The sequence below is a fragment of the Cavia porcellus genome, unplaced genomic scaffold, assembly GCF_034190915.1.
Source record: "Cavia porcellus strain 051 isolate PalLab524CR breed Dunkin Hartley unplaced genomic scaffold, mCavPor4.1 scaffold_32, whole genome shotgun sequence".
Classification (NCBI taxonomy): Eukaryota; Metazoa; Chordata; class Mammalia; order Rodentia; family Caviidae; genus Cavia; species Cavia porcellus.
The window spans coordinates 25,664,626-25,689,319 of NW_026947515.1; the positions used below are offsets into that span (position 1 = coordinate 25,664,626).

Genomic DNA, 24,694 nt, shown 5'->3' on the forward strand with positions numbered 1-24,694 from the left:
CAGCACTTTCAAGAGGTGGTAGAACCTACACAAGGTGGCTCTATCTATGGGAGGACTTAGGTCATTTGGGGGTGGCCTCCAAAAGGATATGACACTGTGGTCATCTCTTTGCTTTCTTTTTCTTCCTGGCTATGAAGAGGTTTTGTTCTGCCACGCTGGCTATGACGTGCTGTCTTGCTACAGACCAAAGTGATAGGGCCAATTTTTCCTGCACTGAAAAAACAAAAGAATCTTCCCAAATTGTGAGCCACCATAAAACTTTTCTACTTGTACATTGATCACCTCAGGTATATCTTAGAGTGATGAGAAGCTGAGTAACCTAGGTTTTGAACATACTTATATAGATACCACACATTCTTCCTTTGTTCATTATTGGTCTGGCAGCTGGGAAAGGCTCTCACAAAACTGACCCTTAGACCACATGACTCAAAATATTTGAAAAACACATCATGCGTATATAATCACAGAGAATCTATACAAAGAATGCACTGGAAAAGACACAAGAGTCTTTCACCATCAGATGTCTATTTGAAATAATAAAACACAGTGCTTATTCATATCCCATCCACTCCACTCCCTTGTTCCAAAGCATCTTTGCTGTCAGGTGGCTGCCATTTTGCATTTCCACATGAAATCCGAAGAGCTAACCTTCAGTTCTTGAGATTTTTCCTGATGATATTCTCTGACTGGCAAGGTTGAGCACACCCAGAGAAATGCTACTGAATGGAAGAGACAGAATCACTTAGCAAAATAAAAATCAGACATTTCACTGTGGTTAAGCTAGGAGAAATGGGAAGGGAGAAAGCTACAAGGAAGAAAAGCGACAAAGAGAAGAATCTGATCACACATTAACAGAAAAACAAAAGAAAGGGAAATGTATTATAGTGAAGTACTGATTGTGTCAATAAGTCACATCAGGGAGCAGAAAGGTGAAATTCAGACCCTTGAAGGTATTTGCTCTGGGCTGAGAGGCCAGTGGGATTAAAAGACTAGTGGGTTGCCTTGACATCTTATCTTGCTTGCAGAGTTTCTCCTCCTGTCTCCTGAAGGTGACATTTACAGTAGAAGGGGCGGTTATTTGACTTAACTGCAGATACCTGAAACACTGCCTTCAACAAACAACCAGGCAGGCATTCCCGGCAAAGGAGCTTGCATATCTGGGCTTCACATTGCCTTAGCATCATTCCTTCACATTCCAGCTCTAACGAGTAGAAGCAAGTTCAGTCTCCAGACTTTCTGTCTTTTGCGAATGTAGACTTGAGAACCTACTGTGCTAACTAGCGCTGTGCTGTGGTTCTGGGGGAATACAGCAGGCACTTTACTGAAAGTCAGTAATTCTGTAACAAGTTCTTCTTTTTCAGACTTCCTGCATGACCTTATCTATTTCCTTTACCACATTTCTACCCCAGATGAGGAGCTTTTGCACATGACTTGAGATAACAAAACTGTCTCCAGTAGATTTACCGAGAGCTATCTGAATGTATACTCACGTATTCTATCTCTCTCATGTTAGAGAAGACAAAGCAATGGCCACCATTGGCTCTTCTTGTGATCTTTGCTTTCAACATTTTCACCTCTCTAAGACCTTACGTCTCCCTTTCTCCTACTTAATTTTCTCCCTTTCAGCTCAATCAGTGCCATTATCTTAAAATCTTTTCTAATGACTTACATCTTATGAAAGTACTGTGTTTTCTGTTTGTGTCTTCTTCACATCCCAGTGAAGCATCTTGATCTTCAATAATGGTTATCAGCAAGTCATCTCCCATTCTGTCTCCCATTTGCATCCACTAGACCCCCTCCTAGCACCACTGCATCCACCACAAGTTCCCCGTTTTGGTCATTAGTAACTTCTCAGTGTTTGCACCTTTTCTAGAGAGCTGGGTTCAGCTGACCTGCCTCTGTTCACACTGTTTTCTCCTAATATCTGTAATGTGCTCTTTTAGCTTTCTTCTTCCCTTCCCAGATGCTTCTTAATATTTTTCCCAATTTTTCCTTCTCTCCTTTACTTTTCTCCATGTTGGATAGTCCCAGGCTTCTGCTTCAGCAGTGGTCAGTTCTCAGTGGTCCCCCTACATAGGTGTCTTCATCCTTGCCTTAGGATATAGACACTCACTACAGTGGGTCAAGGAGAAGCTTTGCTGGCTGTGGAAATAGGAAGAAGGAACGGGCATTTGCAGATGACTACTGTTTGCTGTTCCAGCCCTGCATGCCTGCTTTGAATGTCTAGCTGTCTCCTTTAATCTTTACTTTACTTAGTCAGAGATGTAATAGATTCAAAATAAGAAATGTCCCTCACTATCAGTCCATACCTCAAGTCATCCTGTCCCAGGAAATGGCACCACCCTGTTGTTTCTGGCTAAAGCTCAGAGGAAATCCTTTATCTGTTTCCTCTCACTTTCCATGCCCAATCCATTCACCAGAGTTGTGAGCTCTTCCTTTAAATCAGAGGTCCATGAACTCTTGTTACAAAGAGCCAGATGGTACATGAGTTTTGCAACCCCCAGCATCTCTGTGGCAACTATTTCAGTAAAACCACTGTAGCTCAGAATAGCAGTAGACAAAAGGGACATGTAGGGGCATGCTGTGTCCAGTAAGTATGTGCAGAAATGAGCTGAGGGCCAATGTTGGCCCATGGAACATACTTTGCTGACACCAGCTTGCTTTCCATTTTTATTATCTCCATCCTGACCCAAGCCACCTTCTTTTCATCTGCACTACTCTAGTTGCCTTTTTTCCCCTCTTGTGGTAATGGGGATTGAACCCAATACCTTCTCACTGACCTACACACCCAATCCTTTTCTTATTTTTTATTTTTGAGAGTGGGTTTCCCTAAGTTGCATAGGTTGGACTTTAACTTTCAGTCCTTGTGCCTCTGCCTCCCAAAGCGATGGGATTACAAGCCTAGTCACCTCCTAATTCCCCCAGTGTCTACTTTTGTCTCTAATTCTCACCATGAAGCCAGATGAATCTTCTAAAAGAAGAAACTATGTCTTGTGGATCCTCTCCAGTGGCTGTTCCCTTTGACCAGCAGCAAGCTTCTCTCCATGCTGGTTAAGTCCCCATGTGCTGGTTAAGGCCCCATGTGCTGGTTAAGTCCCCATGTGCTGGTTAAGTCCCCATGTGACTGACCTCTTCTGCCTCTCTTTTCTTCTCCCTCACCAGCTCTAGCCTCCCTATCTCTCCAGGCTCCGATCAGCTTCACAGAACAAAACTTGACTCACTTCTTCCCAAGGCCTTGGCTCTTGCAGCATCTTCTGCCTGATCTGCATATGGCCATTCTCCAGAAAGGCTACCTGGCTCGACCCAGGTTAAGATAATCGAACTTGACATTTATCAAATGCTCACTGTTGTCAGCTATCACTATAACCCCTGCATGTGAAAGACCCTTCCCAATTCTCTCGCACACAAAACCTTCATCCCTACACTTTGATCATACCTCTAGTTTAATGAGGAGGAAATCAGGGCCAAGGGTGGTTTTGTAGTTTTCCCCAAATCACTGAGTAAGTAGCAGAGCTGAGCTGTAAGCCAGCTGTCTGGCTCTTGAACCCATACCCTGAGCCACTGGTCTTTAATATCTGTGTCTTTTCATCATTGCATTCATCATCCTATTGAAACTACAAGTTCATTTATTTGTGTGGCTTTTTTTAAACCGCGTATCTGTCGTACACCAAAGAGCAGAGACCTGATTTGTCTTTTCTCTCACTGAATTCCCAGCTTCTAGAGCAGTCTCTGACCCATAGTAGACACTTGATCTTTACTGCGTGATGAATAATTTGACTTTGTAACAATTTACTTATATGTTAGTGAATCTGCAAATAATCATACTATAGAGTGCCTTATTGATTTCCAAATGAGAAAGAAAATCCTGAGATTAATTTATTCTAATTTCAAAAATGTCAGATTTATTCATATCCCAACATTGTCTCCTTCCTCCATTAGTGACTTCTTCAGACTTTTGAATGAAGTGGCTCCTGCCTGTGTGAACCTTTCAAACCCTTATCTGGATGCTTCTGAGCTACGTGTGAGTTTGTCCACAGATGTTATACTCCAAGAAAACAATACTGGGGGTCAATATAAATTCAAGAGGGACATGTTCCCTGACCCCATCGTTTTAATGTCTTTATTATGAGGGGGGAGGTTTGTAAGACACACAGTTTTGTTTGGGTGAGACTGCCCTACTTTTACCCAGAGAAAGGCATAGGCTTCATGTAGCCATGGTGCCGCTGAAGGTGCTCAGATTTGATGATGGATGCTTTCCTCTTGGATCCAGTGTGATGGCCATAAAAATAGAAGGAAGCAGTTTTCAAGTCCTCATTTCCTTGGAGTAAACATTTATCAGGACTATGCCCCATCCTGAGAATCACATAATGCAACACTGAAAATACCAGATTACAACATGCTCAGGACAATATGAAGTTCAAAGGCCCAGACCCACCAATCAGAGCTGGAGGACACTGCTAAGCTGCAGAATGGGTGCTGTCTGCAGGGGCACTACCCAATCTGTCTGTCCAGACCTAATTTGATTAAAGAGATTAGCTTTGTTGAAGCTCAATCAGGTAAGTCAGAAACATCAAACCTCCTTGCAAAAGACTGGGTTATAAAAGAATCTGAATTCTTGGACAAGAGAAAATTTGCAGTCTGGGTCTTTTAGAATTAGAATTTTGGGGGAAATGTGACTGTTTGACTAAAATGTATGGAACAGCCCACACCTGACTGCCTTGAATGTTGTCTGGGGCTGGAAAGCTCATCCACAGTACCTTTTAAAAACCTTCTGATTTAGAGCTGACATTGCAAAGCCCTGTCACCCCTCACTTGTACCTGAATGGTGGTTCCTCAGTGCACCTTATTTGGTTCTGAGAGGCATAGTGAGTACCAAACACAGTGAGTGCCATACAAATTCTTCTGGATGGAGAGCGTAGCAAGTCTTGAGGTGATTGACATGGACAGATTCCAGTTTGCATGTTGAATGCCTAAACTAGATGAATACTGGGACAAATTTGTGCATTGCAAACATGTTGAGTACCAAATTTGATGAATTTCAAAGCAGTCAAGTACCAAGGACTGACTTTATCTTGGAGCAGTGTGAGAATGCAAGGGGACCTGAGATGGGGACATCATCGATGGGTGCTGTGTCCTCTTCACGTGCCTCTTCCCCTGCTCCATCCAGTGGGTAGCCTTTCTCTGGTCCTTCCTGGAGGCTGTCTTGCCCTCTAGTGCTAGAGCTGTCTTGCCCTCTAGCACTTACTCAGCACTAAAGTAAAAAGGGCCGGGTGAGGAGCTCAATTTGGAGACCCTGTGTTCAATCCCCAGTACTACAAATAAAGCAAACTTTACTTGTGTTGAGTGTGATTCTGGCAGTGACTGGATTGCTATAGCTTCTCTACTGGCCTCTTCTGATCTCATTCTCTTCTCTCCCCTTACCTCATCTTCAGGCTGCTTAGTTTTCTTTTTGGATGTGGCATCATCTGTTTCTTCGATACTTGTAATTTACACTCACCTATAGACCTAGAATGGATGTTGCCATCTTCTCTCTCCAGTTAGCACCAGGTCCCAGTCCAACCACTGGAGGAAGAATACAAAGAGCTCAATAAACTGCACCTTGTGAGTTGCCCAGTTTCTAGGATGCTTGGGTGATCTGTGGTGCCAAGTAAACATTAGACAGGGTGTCTCTATGTTGCCCAGGTTAGCCTTGAATTCCTGGACTCAAGTGATCCTCCTGCCTTGGCTTCCGGAGTAGCTGGGAATAGCTTTCCTCTGTGCTAGAGGAGGGAGACTGTCCTCAGCCCGCTCTGGTAGAGACTAAGGTATAGTGAGGCTTAGCAGAGGAGTGAAGTCCTCTAGCCAGAAAGGAACAAAATGTAGCAAAACTATGCCACCTTAGGCAGAAGCATCACTGTGTCTGCTTCCCTGCACTCCAGATTGCTGTCATCTTGCATCACAAAGCTGGTTTTATGAATGGCAGCTAAATTTTCCACTAATGGTAGGATTAAAAGCCGTAAGTTAATATTAGCCAATTTTAGAAAATGGTCTTTTGAGAACCAAGTGATTTCTGGTCTTCTTTTCTTCTGAGTGAAGGTAAAGAGAACCTGGTGAATGCAGTGGTGCATACTTCTATTTCCAGCTACTCAGAAAGCTGGAGGATCACTTGGGCCCAGGAGTTCAAGGCTAACCTGGCAACATAGATACCCTCTCTAATGTTTCCTTCGCACCTCTAGCCACCTGGTAATATGACAGTCTTTTAAATATTGACAAAGTTCTGTGATGTATGGTTTGTCCCTGTTTTTACAGATGAAGAAGTGTGTGTAATGGTGGAACCTACTTCTTAGGGAACAGAATGAGATAACATATGCAAAATGCTTAGAACAAGGCCCAGTCCATGCAGCGGAGTCAAATACCAAGCTAATTCCTTTCTCTGATCTTACTAGTCTGATAGTTAAAACTCTGTTTTAAGCAAATGGAAATGTGCTGCTTTGGATTTCAGTCAACGGGGATGAGAAGATGATAAAAGTTGTTTTCTTAGGCCTAATTTTGATACTCTTGGCATTTCTCTGTAGTAAGTTTTTCTGGTCCAGAAATCTGTCCTGTCATGGCTGTATGGCGTGCCTAGAGAAATCAGATAGGGCTGTTGAAAGTCAGCCTGTGCACAAAATTAGCTGTTTCTTTTTCTCTGTATTCTTTTATTGCTAGTCAAAGAATTGCTAAGTACTTGACAAAATCTGGATAATACTTTGCACTGGGCTGAGAGTTCTAAAGAAAATTGTAAAATTCTAAAGCCCTTCCCACTCTAAGCTCTTGGGAAGTTGGAAATGTGAGTTGTGTTCTTGAAGACTCTGGCCCATTTTCCTGAGCACAAGGGATCTTTTTCAGAGGTAGGTGGGGACAAAGGTGATGTTATGGCTTATGTGTAGATGTCTCTCCAAAGCCTCATGCAGTCAGACATGGGGCTTTTTCAGAGGTGACTGGATCTGGATTGTGTGATGCTGAGATTAAAGGTGTGTGATTGCTAAATTAGCCAGCTGATTAGTTTGGCAGAGGTCTGTGTGTGAGTGCTATCCCTGGGTGGGTATAATATAAGCTATAAAGGGACAGAAAGAAGCTGCTGTTGCTACGTGTCACTTGCTGCCCCCTGCCTTGCCTCCTGCTGCCTGCCATGAACTATTTCTCCTTGCCAGTGTCCTTCTGCCATGCTGCCTTGCACTGGAGCCGGCTAATGATGAGCGGAAATTTCCACACACTGTGAACCAAAATAAACCTTGTCTCCCTGCACTTTGGATATTGGCTATTTTGTCTCGGCAACAAGAAAAGTAACTAAGGCAGATGAGTTCACATTGCTTGCCTAATGAACAGAGGTAAGTACTTTCCATTCAGACTACGACTTTATTTGAAGGCCTTTAATAAAAACAGGACACTTGTAAGTATTTTTAAAAATCAAAAAAATCTTTACTTCTTGTAGTCTAGCATTAGTTTTTGTCACTGTTGACAGAAAATATGAGGTAAATTTATCTGACAGAGAAGTATATATAATCATAAAGACTCATTAGAAGGCAAAAGCAAGCTGGATGTGGTGGCTCACACCTGTAATCCCAGCACTCGGGAGGCTGAGGTGGGAGGGTCGTTGGGAGTTCGAGACCAGCCTGGGCTACAAAGTGAGCTCAAGGCCAGCCTGAACTGCATAGCGAGACCCCATCTCAAAAAAGACAAAAAAAAAAAAAAGAAGGCAAAAGCAGTTTATCATCCATCTAAGCAATGCAGGGATGCTGTGTCAGCAAGAACAATCTCATCCAAAATACTGCAGGAATGTAGAAAGTGGAGCTCGGGAAGGATAAGGTAGGAGAGGGAAAGAAAGGGGAAGGAAAAAAATTAAGATGTGTTGTGTATATGTATCAGCTCCCCACAATCAATCTAATCATTTTGTACTACAAATATATACCAGTAAAAGAATGTGGAAAATCTGGCAGTGGACCATTATGTGTACCTATTCCCTTTGTGAAAACCAGCAATCAGTCATATAATTGAAAGTTTGGGCACCAGGCTTATGGGAGGCTTTTCCTAGATGTCCCAGGATTCTTTGTGTGCACAGAGGAAGAGGAAAACTCCATCTAATCCCTTCAAAGAGAGGCATGGCAGAGAGCCCAAAGGTGTGGCTTCATGATCGTCACCATCTTCAAAAAAAAAGGGACACAAAACAAGGTGGGCATTCCCAACACACCCAGCATGGTCACAAGCTCAAGCCCAGCCCTGGCAACCAAATGACTTAGTGAGATACCATCTCAAAATAAAAAAGGAAAAAGGGCCGGGTGCGGAGCTCAATTTGGAGACCCTGTGTTCAATCCCCAGTACTACAAAAAAGCTAACAAAAACAAAGCAAAATGAAAACAACAGTGCTGGCATCACTCTGATGACCCAGAGTGTTTGTGCTGTGGGGCAGTGTGTATATTAAAATGTGTGGTATTGATAACAGTGATTGATCTCACTGTTTGGAGCAAGTTCACTGTTGAGGGATGATGAGGGACAGCCAGAGAGTGGTAGACAGGTTAACTGTAAAATAAGGAGGAAGAGGACTAGGAAATATGCACAGTGCATGTTCAGCTACCTTAAGGCGAGTTCCAAGCATCAGCTCTGCATACTCCACGCACTGTTCTCTACAAGTGGGATGTTCTCAGGGTATTGGGAACAAGAACGAGGACTCTTCTTGGAGGAAGGTTTTCTAGTTACTCTGCAGAGTCCAGAGCGCAGATTGAGTAAGCCTGGCAGCTGCTCGCGGAACTTCACTCACACGCTGGGCTGGCACCTCTGACTTGGAACAGATGGGAAAGCAATCTTCATCAACTGATTGCTCTAAGTGTCTTTTCCTCCTGTGCAGCTCTGTCAGGGAGCATGCAGTGACTAAAAGGAAGAGGGAGGTGGACAAACGGAGAATCTGGCCGTGGACCACTGACCCAGACACTTGAAATCTTCTGCCAGCTCATCCCCTCAGAATCAGTTCCCAATTGCATTTTAAGAAAACGAGGTGACTCTTACTAGTCTTTTTTTTTTTTTTTTTGTCAGCAAGAGATTGAACCCAGGGCTTTGTGCATGCTAGGCAAACACTTCATTGCTGAGCTACATCCTTGGTTTCTTACTCCCAGTTTAAAGGGAATGTTGTGGAATTTTCAAAAAGACAAATCATTTAAAAACTGAAATATAAAGCATTAGAATAGTGTTTTGAAAGACAGAAAGAAGATGTAGTTCCAGGAAATAAACCATGATGTGCTGAATCATAAAGACGGTGACTTTCAGTGCAAAGGCAAAATCCATGTCCTATCTTGAGTTCTCTTGGAATGCCTGGGCCAATGTCAGCCTTAGCCATTGGGTTTCGGTTTTGTTTCTGAGACAGGATCTTGCTATGTTGCCCAAGCTGGCCCTGAACTCCTTGGCTCAAGTGGTTCTCCTGCCTCAGCCTTCTAAATAGCTATGACTATACGCCACTGTGTCTGTCACTGTGTCCAGCTTCCTTGATAGTTTTTTTTTTTTTTTTTTTTTTTTTTGAAGGGGGAGAGGAGGCTACAACTCAGGGTCTTTACAGTGAGCTGCTTTCACAGCTCTTTTTATTTTTTATTTTGAGACAGGATCTCACGAAGTCACTAACTTGCCCAGGCTGGGCTTGAACTTGTGATCCTCTTGCCTCAGCCTCCCGGAGTTCCAGGACTGCAATCATGTGCCACCATGCCCGGCTTTCTTAGCACTCTGTAAGGTGAAGCCAGTCTCTGAAAGTAGGCTTTATTGTGAGATTATCTGCTGCATCAGTGCTTGACTTGGTTTTTCTCCAGCAGCTACTATTTTACTTTTATGAGTCCTAGGGGCTGTAAGTAAGCCCTCAAAATCCCAACCCTGTAAATACTCATCTTCATGTCTGCCCAACAGCCTCAAAACCATGTCACTGATAGCAAACTGGATTTCGTCTGCTCAGCTGCATCAGAAATGTTTCTCTGAAGGCCAAGGTAGAATGGTGTCTTTGGCTGCATGGACAGCCCCTTGCTGAGGCCTACAGTGTGTGGCTGGAGAATGCAGCCTCTCCTGCTTTGGGATTGACAAGCCCTTGGAACCAGGGGAGAAAAAGGTAGCCAGGTGTAGAGGAGAAGAAAATGGAAAGAGCTGTGGTCTGCTGCCTCCTCTGCCCAGCCATCAGGGAGCTGGGAAGAGATATTGAAGAGACTGTTTTAATCCACTGAAGACTGTTTAAGTGGAAACTAAACAAAGTACATCTTCATTCAAGCGAGCCTTTGCTTCATTGGCATCTAGCATGCCAAGTTGTGGGTGCAGCTCGAGCTTGGTTAACTTAATTAATCTCATGCACAAACCCTGGAGGTCAGGATTCTGTTCATCAAAGAAAGGCGTACCCCTCCCCAGCCCTCTTCCCCAGTGAGCACTGCAGGTACTCGAGGCCAAACGGGAGGCCCTGACACTGCAATCTTGAGCTGAGGAAGCAGACTGCAATGGGACGGTAGCAGGGGAGGACTGTGTCCATGTTTAAGAGGTTCTTTGTGGAGATGTCTTCAAAGGGGAGGATGGGAACTGCCATTTGTTTTCTGGTGGCTGAATGCTGCAGGCTTCCTGTGGTGCTCAGCCTTAGAATTGTGCTAAGACGTGTGTGTGTGTGTGTGTGTGTGTGTGTGTGTGTGTGTGTGCGCGTGTGTGTCTGTGTGTGTGTGTGTGTTTTTAGGGTGACCTGTGTTAAGACCCTTTCCTGATAAAGATAAATGTACCAGTTATTTTCGGTGATCCTTACACGCAAAACTATTGCTTTTAATGATGCTTTAAGTTGTTAGATGTGTGGGGATGATCTCCTTTCAGCCAGTTGCACCCTTTTGCCAACTCTTTACTTTTTATTTTTTTAGTTGCGGTGGCCTGTGGGTCAGGAGCAGCTAATGAGGCTAGTCCTACACTGTTACCAGGTACAGAATCTTCTGGGTAAAAATTTAACTAATACAGTATATCATTCCCCTCCTTGTGGTACCAGTCCAGGAAAAAATGAATAATCATGAGTGTCTTGGCTACTTTTTTCTCATTGCTGGGACAAAATACATGACACCTAAAATGAAGAGAAGACAGGTTTATTTAGCTCACAGTTTGTGGAGGTTTCAGTGCATAATCAGCTGGCTTCAAGACAGGGTGGCTTGGCAGCGGGCAACACTCCAAAGCAGCAGCCAGCAAAAGCAGCCAGAGCAAAGGCAGCCAGAGCAAAGGTGCAGAGAATGAGCCTCTTCTCTTCTCTCATATCGTAAACAGACTACCCCCCACCACACACACACCACTGGTGTAGCTCTCATACCACTTCTTTGACCTCCTCTTACATAGGCTGAGAATATTTACAAAGTAAGGATCCTGGCTTCCTGCTGAGTCTCTTTGTTAAATTTCTAAATATCTCAGGTTAACACAATGTATCAACCATACAATAGCTATTCTCCCTATAATGGCCTCAGCCTAGGAAAAAATGAATTTTTTTCAAAAAATGAAAAATTGAAAACTAAGTCATTCAATGAATTAATCAAATTAAGGTTCTGTCCTTCCTTGAAAAGCCATAAGAAAATCTCATGTGCCACACACATGTCTCCTGTGTGTATTACACATGTGCCTCACAGGTCTGAGTATGTACCACACATGTGCACGTGAGGGTGCCCATCACATGCACATGTGTTCCATGCATCCCGTGTGAGCTGTGCTGCACCCCCAGTGCACCAGCACCTCATGTGCACATGCACGTGTGTGTGCACATGCATGTGTGTGTGTGTGTGTGTGTTTGGGAGCATTAGCTAGTGTAAAAGCACAGAGGAGCACCTGAGAGCCTTAGAATATTTCTCTTCTCTAGAAAAGGGGGATGTTGCTGGCTAACATTAAGAAACTAAGCCTTGGTTATGCAGTTTGAGGATGTTTTAGGTTTCTTTTTTAAAAAGAAAAAAACTAGCAACTCACACTGCAGTGAACGTTCTCCCTCACTGGGAACAGGAGCCGTTACCCCAGCTGCCCGAGGAAGTGCTACCCAGGAGTGGCCCTGGCTACCGTAAGAATGGCCCTGCAGCTGCTCTTCTGTACCTGCAGAGGTGTCTGCTTGCTGCCATCAGAGAGCCGATTGTGGGTCTTTCTCCCTTGAGACCAGCACCTTCTCTCCAGGACCCCCGTACTTGCCACTTAGCATTCTGTTCTTTTTTGGGGGGAAGAGGGAACTGTGACTGGGACCACTGACCCACACCCCTAGTCCACATTCTTCTCTTAGAAAGAGCTGCATCTAGGGCTCAAGCAATCTTCTTTGGTAGACCTGGCAGCCTCTAGGGCTGAGCTCAACCAGGCCTCACTTTTCTCAGTGACTTCTGAAAAAGATTCTTTATCCTTATACAGCTAGAGGCACCCATCACCAAATAATTGGGACAGAAAAGCCATAGGATGACATTTCAGATTTTTTTTGTCAGTGGGCTTTGTATCACACCTCTCACGGGCTTTCCTGAAGGGACAAGGCAATGGTATCTCTAATCAGGACATCCCTTTTCTGCTTGTGGGCACCAATGTCCATGCCAAGAGGCCCATTCCTCCCCCTAGTCCCTCCCTTTGATAGTGCCAGGAAAAAGAGAGGAGGAAAATGAAGACTGCCCTTTTGCTGCCTGCTGTCTCCTGTCTCTCCAGCCCCTGAGGCTGAGCCTGTGCCTTCAGGTCTCTACTGCTTAAAATCAGAGCCCGTAAGAGGCAGGTGTTCGGTGTGCTGGGTGATCTGGCCACAGCATTTATTCTAAAGACATTACACGCACTTCTCATCTTAGGAGAATCAATAGTGCTTTATAGTTGGCTTGGTTAGGTCTTGGTTATTATTTAGCTCTGTTTTTAAGCACAGAACAGATAGATACAACCAGAGAGATTTACAGGAGAACAAATAGATACCTGCCAGAGCTCAGCCACTGCCAAGTGGAGGAAGGGTAGGCAGGCCTTGAGTGGCAGTGACGGTGGCAGATGTGAAAGCTTGCCCTTGAGATTTTATTCCAAGGCCGAATGGTCACTGACTCAGTAATGGCAGCTACAGAAGTTTTTCCACTGCGAGTTGAACACAGTCCCTGGCGCCTACTTTTCACACAAGCCACTAGAAAAAGTTAGAGGCTCTGCCTAAGTGGGTGTTCCCAGAAATTCACATATTGGAAATCAAACAAGCACTTAGGTAGAGAATGTTTGATGGGAAATTTAGTGTTTTTGATTTTAGAAGCAATGTGGATGAAGACAAGTGATTGATTGTAAGTCACCACTTAGAAGCACAAATGCTTATGAGCTATTGTGATTCTTATGAGAATGTGTTGCGAGTGTCTAGTGCACTCTGAACCCCGGGAAGAGGCACACACACACCAAATCGGGACACGGGGGGTGCAGCGCGAAGAAAAGAAACAGCAGAGAGACACGGCAATTGCAACTGCACACCAAGTCTTTATTCCAGGGTTCTTATATAGTAAACCGGGTCAACTCACAGTGCACCGATCATCTTGAAATAGCATTCTTTGTGACAAGCTTTGTGACAAACTACAATGTTTATCTAAACTATCTAAGTTAAGCAAACAAGCAAAACCAGTTCTTCTTGCCCCACTAACCCAGGAGGAACTCCATTAGCCCAAGAATGTTTATAGTTCTGTTTGTTCTTTAGTGTCACAATGGTGGTCGGCCACTTCCTCATGACTCTGCAAACAAAGCCAAGTCACACAGCATGGGTTCAGAGGGGGGAACATTTTCCCCACTGGGATCGGGCATTCCCGCCCGTCTCTGTCCTGCATACCGGGGGCTATTGTTTACTGCAGGTCACAAAGGGGCCAGAGCCTCAAAGTGACTCCTCATCCTCCACAAGAATGCATGCTTTACATAAATGCTACAGACTTTCCTGACCATAAATGGAACATGTTCACACCGGCACCCTTCTTCAGCCAGCCCCAAGTTCCCGCCTTCCTGCAACTGTACCTTCAAGTCATCATTGAATAGTCATTCGTGGAGGTGGTAGGAACATGTGTCTTGACAGCCCTCTTCTTCCTGCCTGTCCCAGGAATCAGACTGTACCTTTTCCATCATGACTCTCTTACCTAGGGTAGCGGGATGCAAGCTTTGACAAGCAATGCCCCTGTTTTTAGTGTATGGGCTGCAAAGTGAACACCAGCAACCCACCTTCCTTCACGGACAGGATAACCTGTGTAAGCACATAGATTCCAGTTCACGGCTAGCTCTGGAAATCCCATCTGCCAGCCCACATTTCCCATTTGTATTCCACCTCACCATCTTCCATCTTTGCGTCTTAAATCATTCCACGCTAAGGTATAAACCCCATCAAAGTTTCAGCTCCAACGCCAATGTTGCTCAGTGCTATGCTACTGAAACACAAACCACCACTGAGTTCAGGCCATGCTGTCATATCTTCCCCAATACTTTTCTCACCAAGACCGCAGAGGTTTAATTAACTTGTAACTACCTATGGTAACGGAATTGATACCCTAAAAGCAGGAGGATGCACTACTATTTATTCTCTTAACATCCAGCAGATTTATCTTCATAAGTTTGAGCTGAAGCTGATTGCATTTTTGAATTAAAACTGCAGTGGCATTTACATGAAAAGTTTTATTCCCTCTTTTGGGTAAAAGAAAACCAGAGAACAACCCATCTTTGAAATAGAAATTTCTACATGCAGAGAACATATTTCTATGTAGTGGAAATGCTACTTTCACAGACTATTTATTTGGATAAATTATAGAATCAATTTTAAAGACCCCCTCTTTATTTATTTATTTGTTTGTTTATTTGTCTTTAAATGATCAGTCTGTTGATAGATGATAGACAGCTAAGTTAGGTAGAAATATTTATTGGCAGTCAGATAGGAATATGCCCTGGAAGGAGTCAGTGCAGAAGATGAGAACGCATTACAACTGTGGCTGGAGGCGTATTTGTTGAAGGCCAGGTCTCAAAGATTAAGCGACTGCCTCTATTTCTCCAGGGATAAACCATAATGATTGATATAATAACAGGGATCAGTCACCTGGGTGGGGGACTCATCCTTCTAGGAAAGATCTTGCTCTTTCCATGTACACCTGCTACATTCTTGCTCCTCACTGGATCAATACTGCCTATGTGAATATACTTGTAATCTGATTGGTTGATCGTTTTTGTCCTGCTTTACACTCACCTCATGATTTTGCTCTATAAAATTCCTTTGAGAAGTACACTCATGCACAATCCACTTTCTGGCCCCTCTTTTTTCTTAGACAGAAGTTATCCTTCCCTTAATGAATAGTTCCTACTCTTATCTTCTGTTGTTCCTCAGAACTCATGTTTTGATTTTGTGGGGTACATAAACTCGGAATATTGGACATCCAGCAGGTTGTACTACTTCCCCTGTATCATTTGGATGTCCTTGTATCATCCCTTTGTCATTGGGACACCTCCTTATACTAATGGCAAAAATGAGTTTATAGTGTTTTCTTTCTCTGCTTGTTTTTATTTTTAAAATGTCACTTTCCATTAGATGCAACTGCCAGGGAGCAAGCCGTGAGCTCAGCTTTGAGCTGACTTTGCCTTTGGTCATAGTGCTATGTCGTCTGGGGAGGGCTGTACCCCACGCCTTGCTAAGCCACACTGTGACCTCCAGGGCTGGACCTGAAGCCACTGCTCCGCTGGAACATGCAGCTCCCGGTAATCCTAAACCAGTGTCGGTGAAAAACCAAAGAAGCAATTTAAAATACAAGAAGACAATTTACTTGAAGATGGTAAAGGAGGAGAAGAGAGATTGCAGATAGCTACTCAGAATGAGTAGGGAGAATCCAAAAGTGAATTGTTCATGAGTTTGTCTACAGGTCCTTTTACTGAGACCCTTGGCCCAGGTAGGCTCTTGGAATTTGACTGAGTTCCTGCTTGTCTTTCCTTCTAACCTTGGGTTTCTTCCACCAGTGTGACCTTTCCCTGTTCTTTGGTGGAGGGTAAGGTTATGGAAAGGGGTTTCAGGGACAGGTCATCAGGCTGAAGGATTAAGTGAAGCGGGAAGTCTGAGATTCTTGCTTCCTGGCCTGAGTTCTCTGTCATCCTAAATGTTTCAGTTTAGCTGTTTTTGTCTAATTCCTTCGGGTCTAGCTGCCTGTGCCTTTCTAATTGCTAGAGTCTGGCTGCAGAGGTCAAAACTGCCTACTAATATTTAATAAAGCTCAATGAGGCTGTCATCCTGTTTTTCCTATCAACACTACCCTGGTCCCTGCAATTGTGCACATGCAATTTTCTTGTAACAAATTTCCTTATGGTCTTGTTTCATAATTGTACCTCTTTTTATTTATGTCTACCATAAATCTTATTGAACATATTTCTTAAATCAAGTACTTTGGGGAATGAGGTGAATGGTGTAGGCAGAGGGAATAAAAGCAGTGTGTTAACATGGAAGCCACAGGTGGAACACTGTGGCTTTCTGACTTTCAAACAACTCTTGCTTAGAGAGCCGGAAGGGAAAAGCTCATTTGTAAATATGGTATAGTCTATATGCAAGATGGTATGAGTCATACTTTCATATAACACAGAGATGGTGGCATCTTCAAGTACTGGGTGTATATTTCTTCATAACCTGGCAACTGTGATCAGTTCACAAAATGAGACACTGTGTCTTCTTAACACTTGTACATAAACCTGTCTAACAGTCTGGGAACAAAAGTTCTGAGCAGGAGATGAAGCGCAGAGAGTCCATCACATTAAAGTTAGGATACCTGGAATGCTTAACATGTATACAGTCAGTGAAGAAGGCAGGGTAGTAATCTCCCAAGATGGGGCCACTTTCAGTACACACACACTCACCCCTGTAACCTTCCTCCATGCTGAAGAGTTATTGGCTGGTGTGAGTGTTTTTGTTTTATGAATAATGTACTCAGGTCTTTAACATGCATTGTGATTTTCTTAATGCCTAGTTTTGTATAAAATTCTTTTAAAAACCCTTTGAGGGGTTGTTGAATTACACTTGCATTTTCTTTGCTTAGAAAGTCATGTCCAACATTAAAAGAAAAAACCTTTTACATAGTTTCTTATAAAGGGATAATTTTGCTTCATCCTTAATTATTTTCATAGTGGGAAGGAGAAAAAAAAGTTTCTTCTACACAAGAATCATACTACTTTGTCTTTCTTTCTTTCTTCTTTTTTTTCCTTTCAGGTTAGTGATTTTTCCCTCTGTGGCTTCCTAAGGAAGCCCAAACCAGTTGAGAAGAAAAATGCAATCTTGTAACAATAAGCCAGCTTTATCTTGATAAATGCAATGATTGCTGACCACAACCACTTAAGTCTTTTTGGGTAAATGAATAACTGATTGCATCTAAGAAGAAGAAACTCATAAATTTGTATTTTGGGTCTTCAGGTGTCTTCTCCCATCTTGTCTTTACCTTGACCTAACTTTCCTGAATTTAATGACCCAAATACTCCAGGGCAGAGGTGGATTTTGTGAGGCTGGAAGTTTATACAATTTAGGGGCCCTCCTAAGAGAAAAAAATACAAAATTTTTACTTTCACAACTTTTTTAACAAGTCATAAGCACATGACCATACTTCTAGAGGGATCCATGAAGCTTAGACTTTGTTGGCTTCATGCTAAGTCCATTTCTTCAGTTCTGTATTGTGGTAAATGTCCATGTATGCTATGTACAGTTCACTTGCTCCTTGCAAACGTGGGTGGAGAAAACAAAGGTAACAACTATACAAAGAATACATAGAAATAATACAAGTATAAATATCAGAACACAAGATTACATACTGGTTTTTAAGTACACAAGTGAAAGGGTTTTGGCCCAGATAGGACACTGTAGCCAAGAAAGCCACAGCTGGAAGCAGGAAGCCCCCATCTCCCCTGCCCCTAGGAAGTTACCTGTGACGCCATCTTCCTGCCCCTGGAAATTTACATCTGGTGCCAAACCTAGGACCAATGGGCTACCTGTGTATCCCTAATGCCCGCTTAGGTTCAACCCCAAACCAAGGCTACTTACATACCCCCCACGCCACGTGTCTGCTGGAGAGATCGCTGGACTCCAGTGGTGGGGGGTGCCGGTCATCTCTCTCCGTGTTCTCAGAATAAAGGCCGCTTTTTATTTTATATTTCTCATCTTTCGTTAATATTTTTCATCTTTTGGAAATAACCCTAGCAACAAGCACACAAATACATATGTAGGGGTTTTTTTGTTTGCTTGTTTTGTTTTGTTTTTGAGCTTCAGCATTTCTCAGGCTCATACCCAGGCATGATCTCTTCCCCAGACTCTGAATTGTCTGCCTGGATTTAACTGTCACCTTAAGGGAGAGGTAATCAATGTGGTACATTACCATTCAGTCAGACCAGCTCAAACCCTAGTCTCTGAATTGAGCTCATGCTGAGCAACCCTTTATTCTAGAAATGATGGGTGGGAGGAAGAGGGTCTGAGGATACCGCCAATTGCCAGAGGCAGAGCGTGGCTTCTTGCTTTTGTTTTCCAGGCAGTTCAGATACTGGTTTGGAGGTCTCCATTGAGGAGGGTCCTCTGGGTCTCCGTGGTCTCATTCAGCCGGGATTTATCCTGCTTACTGTCACTTCTTTCCCCATCATCTGTGCCACTCACTTTGACCAAGCACGGGACATTCTTGAAGCTCTTCTTGAAGTTGTCAGATAAGAAGGCATAAAGAACAGGGTTGGCACAGCTGTTAGCATAGGTGAGGACCACCACGAAGTCAAACATGCCTTTAAGGGCTGGGGTGGGATTGATGGCCACAGAGACGGAGGAGACACTGAATATATAGAAAGGGAGCCAGCAGAAAGTGAAGACAGCCACCACGATGGACACCATTCGAGTGACGTTCTTCTCAGATTTCTTCCTCTTGGAGGAACCCACTCAGATTCCAGAGGACTTCACTTTGATGATAATGAATAAGTAGCAAAGACAAATGATAGTGAGGGGTACCAGGAACCCTAAGATGAAAGCATAGATAATGAACCCTGTGTACCATGCCCAGATTCACCTGGCCAGTTGATGGTGCAGCTGCTTCTTCCCCACTGGTTGCTGTGAAGCCCAGCATATATCATGATAGGCAAGATGACCAGCAGAGAAACTCCCCACACTGCCACATTGATCATCTTGGCTGTCCGGGGCCTCCTCCACTTGGCTGACTTGATAGGGTGAACCACAGTCAGGTAACGATCAATGCTCGTGACTGTCAAGCAGAAAATGCTGGTAAACTGATTGATGCCGTTCACAGTCATGACCACCCGGCAGATGGCCTTGCCGAAGGGCCAGTGGACTAGTGCCACCTGCACGGCCAAGAAGGGGAGCCCTAGCATGAAGAGCTCATCTGCAATGGCCGGGTTGAGGATGTAAATGTTGGTGATGGTCTTCATCTTGGCCTAACGCAGAATGACATAAATGACAAGTGTGTTGCCACACAACCCAATGATGCAGACCACAAAATATATGAATGTGAGGATTGCACTGCTGGTGATGTCATAGTATAGGGTCTGGTTCGATCTGTTGGCTGCCACCACTGAGTCATTGAGGTCAAAGAGCGAGGCCAACTGCCCATGGCTCCTGTTGAGGTGCTCATACACCATCTCCATGGTTGCCCTGCTTGGTGGTCTAGAGCCAGCCAGCCCAGAGATCTTATTCTCTGCAGTGGGCCCTGGAGGCCAAGGATCTACTGCAGCATCTGGAAGGAAAGAAAGCAGATGCACCCATCAGTCACAGGCTATTTAAGCGCTCACCACCTTTCTGTGTTTCTGCTTTATTCTCTTAGACCTACTCTTAAACTAGGAAACATGCTATCTTTCCATGTTGTTGTGACAGCTGCGAGCCTGGTCATGCCTTTATGGAGACTTTTTGAGTTCTTTTCCATAGTGGGAGAAGGGCTTGGGTTCAGCTATCTGTTTTGGTAATGCTTATGTGGGGGATGGCTGTGACCTTAAGAACACATACTTTGACCCCACAGGTATTGACTGGTTCAAGCTGCAAAGAAGAGAAAGCCTGGGGAATTTCAGACCCTGAGGGGTGGGAGGACCTCACTCTGGCATCCTGAGTCTTTTCCCTGTGAGGAAATCTATGCAGACTTGCTGCATAGGTTTAAAGCAACTGTTGCTTGGTTTAAAGCAACTGACTCCTGTGTTACCTTCATGCTGCCTGCTGGGCGGTCTTTCCATTCTCAATCTCTGCTGTCTAAGAACCCTAAAATTAGAGTTAGAACAGTCCTGGTCTCTGTTGCTGAGCCCCTGTGGCCTCATGTCCAGCCCCTTACTGCTCAGACTCTTCTCTGTTAGAATGAGGGGTGCCATGGAAGGATGTGGGAAGATGTCTGCGAATGTGTTGAGCCCCTATTTGGAACCTCTAAGTCATCCCTCCCCTGTTTACTCCCACCATCTCATTATCTTCAGTTGATTGAAATCTGCCTGCATGGTGAATCAATTTACAGTCTTTGATATTAGAAATAGAAGTCTGAAGTTAGGCAAGGTGGTGCAAGCCTATGGTTCCACCACTTGGGAGGCTGAGGCAAGAGGAGTGCCCCTTAATTGAGGACAGCCTGGGCTCCACAGTGAACTCAAGGGCACCCTAAACTATATCGTGAGCACTGGTCTCAGAAAAATAAAAATTGTAAACGTGTGCTTTATTTAGATGTTTATCCCATTGTTGTTTCTTGAATCCCTGATACTTGCCACCTCACAATGAGGTGAGCTCTTTCCTAAAGGCCCCCCGCCCAGGGTGCTGCTCTAGAGTATTTCTAACCCCCTAGAGAGTTTGACTGCATTCTCTGATTTAAGGACAAAAACAGGAACCAGGTGAGGGACTCGGTCTTTAGGTCTGAACACTAAGACACTTCAGTCTCATTCCCTGGTTTCCTCATCATCCTGAGAAGCAGGACAGTATCCCGATTTTAAAGATGAGGAAGTCAAGGCTTAGAGAGTTTAAGGAGTTTGCTCTCATAGTTGGCATGTTGGGATCTGAACACAGGCCACCTGACCCTCCGTCTCCTCTGCTTTTCATGACAGCACTTCTGGAAACAGACTGGAAAATGAGTAGGTGATAATTGGGGTTTGGAGTACCGCGGATATAGCTCAGTGGGACAAGTGCTTGCCTGGCACGTGCAAGGTCCTGAGTTCAATTCCCAGTACAATAATAATAATAATAATAATAATAATTGGGCTTTGGTTTAAAGCAACTGACTCCTGTGTTACCTCCGTGTTTGCTGAGCAAATAACTGTAATGCTATTGATTCAGCTTAAGATATAAAACAACAGATTATCCCATATTTAAATGATTTATCTACAGTCATTCAAAATACATGACTGGGGGCTTCTCTGTGTTGGGCACAAAGATGTGATTGGTGCCCTCTAGGGAGTGATAATTTTGTAGGGGAGACAACATGGGAAACCAACTCATAAAGGATGTGAATTGCATAGAGAGAGGAATAAAGGCTGTAGGAATTTCTTTCTTCCCTGGGGATTTAGAGAAAGCTTCACACAAGGGATTTTGGAACCGGGCCTTGGTTGTATGAAGCATGAAACAACAGGACAGGGAGAACGAAGATGACAAGGGTTGGTGTGCACAGCACACAGTAGGACTAATGAAGCTGGCTGACACATCTTCCCTGCGCAGGATACGTTTCCTGGTGCCTGCGAATTGATGAGAGTGAAAGCTCAACGCTCACAGACAGAGCAGGTAAAGGAGATTTAGGCAACATCGATTACTAGAGCATCCCTTCCCACCTCTGTTTGTGATTCATTCTGTATTGCCAGGCGCACTCTTTCTGTGCCAATTTCCCCCCAACACACAGTGTCTGCAAAATCTGGGCTTTGTGGTCAATCTATTTTGCAAAGTATTTTGGGGACTCTGGATTTCATGTCTGGGTTGAGTTAAAAAAAAATCATAAACTGACAACTGTTATGGAGGCTGTAAACACGCTGCTTTTAGTATCCCTGGATTAATTTATATTGTTTCCATGATCATTTTTAACCATTGGGTCAGTTACTTCATTCTACAGATCCAGAATTCTATTTCAGCTGGCCACACTTGGAGCATATAAACCCTTAACCTTGCAGGAGGGCCTTGTATGTACCATGAATCGGCACAGTCTAATGCCTGGGTTACACGGAAGCCCCGTGGGGCCACAGAAGCCCTGTTTAAGCTGATGATGGTGATGATGGTGATAATGATGTTGCAGGGATGTGAAGGAAGGATCAGATGCTATTTTTCAGCCCTAATTGTGCCTTTTCTAGTGGACTAAAGCACATGAGGGGCAGGGTTTTTTTGTTTGTTTTTTTTTTTCTCCTGAAATGGGCTGAGAAGCATGTTTGAGAGGTAGCAGGAGTTGAGGTTGAAAGTCCTGGTAGTGGAAGTGGTGGTTGGGGAGCCAGTCTGGAGCTGGGTGAGGCTCCTCCAAGGATGAAATAAGCTCAAATCCTGTTGAGCCTCACTTAGCAAGGAACTCAGCTACCTAAGGTTTGGGAGATACTTCTGCTTCGTGCATGGCCCACAGAGAGTGGACCATGCCAAGCAGTCGGTACGTGTTGAATTGTGGTTACATTAAATGTACGAGGCCATTTGATTTTTCTGCTTTCTTTATTTTTCCAGTGTAAGCTATCTGGAATAGCCTAGCTGTTGGTTTATTCAGAGTGTAAATCCAGGGCCTGTTCAAGAGGAGAGTGACAGTGGGCATGGAATGGCGACCTGGCATCGGGCTGGCCCTAAATCCTGCTTAGTCTAGATTAAAGTCTTCCCAGCATCTTTTCCCTATGCATCTCCCATTCCTGCCTCCCTTGCAGCCCAGCACTGGGTCTACGGGGGTGCTGGAGCCAGAGCCCCCACTGGCAGAGAGACAGCAACCCGGTGGGGGCCACCGCGGCGCTAGAGCGCCAGGGAAAAGCCCTGATGCTGGCCAAAGTCGATGGGAGGAGGGCGCTTAGGACTGCGGAGCTGGAGCCAGGAAAACCTTCCTTCCACTCCGGGACCCTCAGAAAAAGGGACTCCTAAAGAATTCGCTACCATTTCAAGGAAAACGAAGGGAGTGCGAACGAAGACCAGCGTGCCAGCACGTCCAGCTGTAAACACAGAGTGAGACCAAGATGCCAGGGACACCTGGAAACGATGAAGGTCGATCGCTTGGGGGCTTGACCACTCAGGGTTCAGTCTCTGCAGCGTCGGCAGGCTGTGGTCTCTGCCCAGAGGCAGGAGACGCGACCCCACACCAGTACCTGTCTGCCTCCCCAGCCTGGCGAGGAAAAACTAGAGGATCCCCTCTTCTCTCCGCTTGGTGCCTCCAGCGCCTGCCACTCCCAGGTTTGGAGCTCGGAATCTCGGGGGTGCTTACCCGCAGGAGCCCGGGGCGGCACCTAACACATCCCTCCCGCTGGCCTTGCTCCAGGGCTCATGTGTAAGTGGCTGGGAGGGAAGTTGTCCCCAAGATAGCCGCTGGCCACTTGGGCTACAGGGCGCACGCCAGGCACACCGGCAGAGGCTGCGCAGACCAGTCGGTTCGGCACACACCCCCACAGCCTCCGACTGACGCCAGGACACCGCTGTCATCTGTTTCCACCACAGCCACACCATCATCCCCAGCAGGCGCTCGCACGGAGAACAGTGCGCCAGGACCCGCGCTCTCCGCACTGACCCGCGCGCGGACGCCCGCGCAGCTGCACGCAGGTGCCCCGATGCACTGCTCGCTCCCTGCTTCTGTCTCTGCTCCCCGTCACACACAACACACACGCACCCACACACACCTTTACCTTGGTTTTCCGCGGCCAGCACCTAGTTGCTGCTCCTTACCAAGCCGGGTGCCAGGGAACGGAGCAGCTTGGCAGGCGCCTGACTCTGGGCGCCCCGGGCTCCCGGACCCTCAGGCTCCTGGCGCCAGCTTCCCCTCGCCCCTTGCGCGCCGGGGAGCTGACCTGGCCGCAAACCGCCGGCGCCCAGCCGCCCACTGGAGTCCTGGGTGCCGGTGGCCTTGCAAGCGCGTGCGCTCGGGTGGCTGCGCATCTTGGACTGGCCCGGGCTGCCAGAGCCCCTCCGCACATTTCCCCCGCACCCCCGCCACTTACGTCACGCAGCTTCGCTCCGCCCGCCTGCCCGCCTGCCGGGTCCTGCAGGAGGACGAGGTGCGACGTGCGGAGAATACTGCGGGAGGCTGCGCGCCGCGCCGAGCTCGCGGGTACCCCGGGAGAGGGGAGGAGAGGAACCTGCTTGCGGGGGCTTGGAGGGTGAAGTGACCCCAGTCTCTCCAAGACTCGCAGGCAAGGACGCGCGCTGCTTTCCCTCGAATTTTACAGAATCGATTCCCTTTCGCCCAGCACCTTCTTGGCAGCGAGGGTGGCAGTTGGGGAGAGGCGGGGCTGAGGGTGGGGACCAACCACGATCCTCCTTTGCCTTGGGACCTCTGCTGTTTTCTTTGTCACACAAGTTTGCAAAGCAGTGCCCACCATGGGCTAGCCCTGCCTGCAGGGTGCAGGGTGCAGAAGCAGGGAAAGAGCACAGAGCAAAGGGGTGGGGAGGACCCCCTCTTTTCCATGCAGCTGCCAATACAGGCAGGTGTGTGAGCTGCTCCTGGGCCCAAGATGCAGTTCAATGAACTGCCAGGTGCTCAGCAACAGGCAGAGGCCCAGGTGTCCGGCTGTCCCGTGGCTTTAGTCCGTCATTCAGCATCTGTCTCTGGACAGGAGCGGCCACTCTGCCAAATCTGTGCTGTGCTGG

General features: G+C 45.7%; 1 pseudogene; it reads right to left on the bottom strand.

Annotated features, from left to right (window-relative positions):
* Nucleotides 1–13,420: 13,420 nt before the first annotated feature.
* Nucleotides 13,421–24,294, bottom strand: LOC101789368 (somatostatin receptor type 2-like; annotated as a pseudogene).
* Nucleotides 24,295–24,694: the final 400 nt, after the last annotated feature.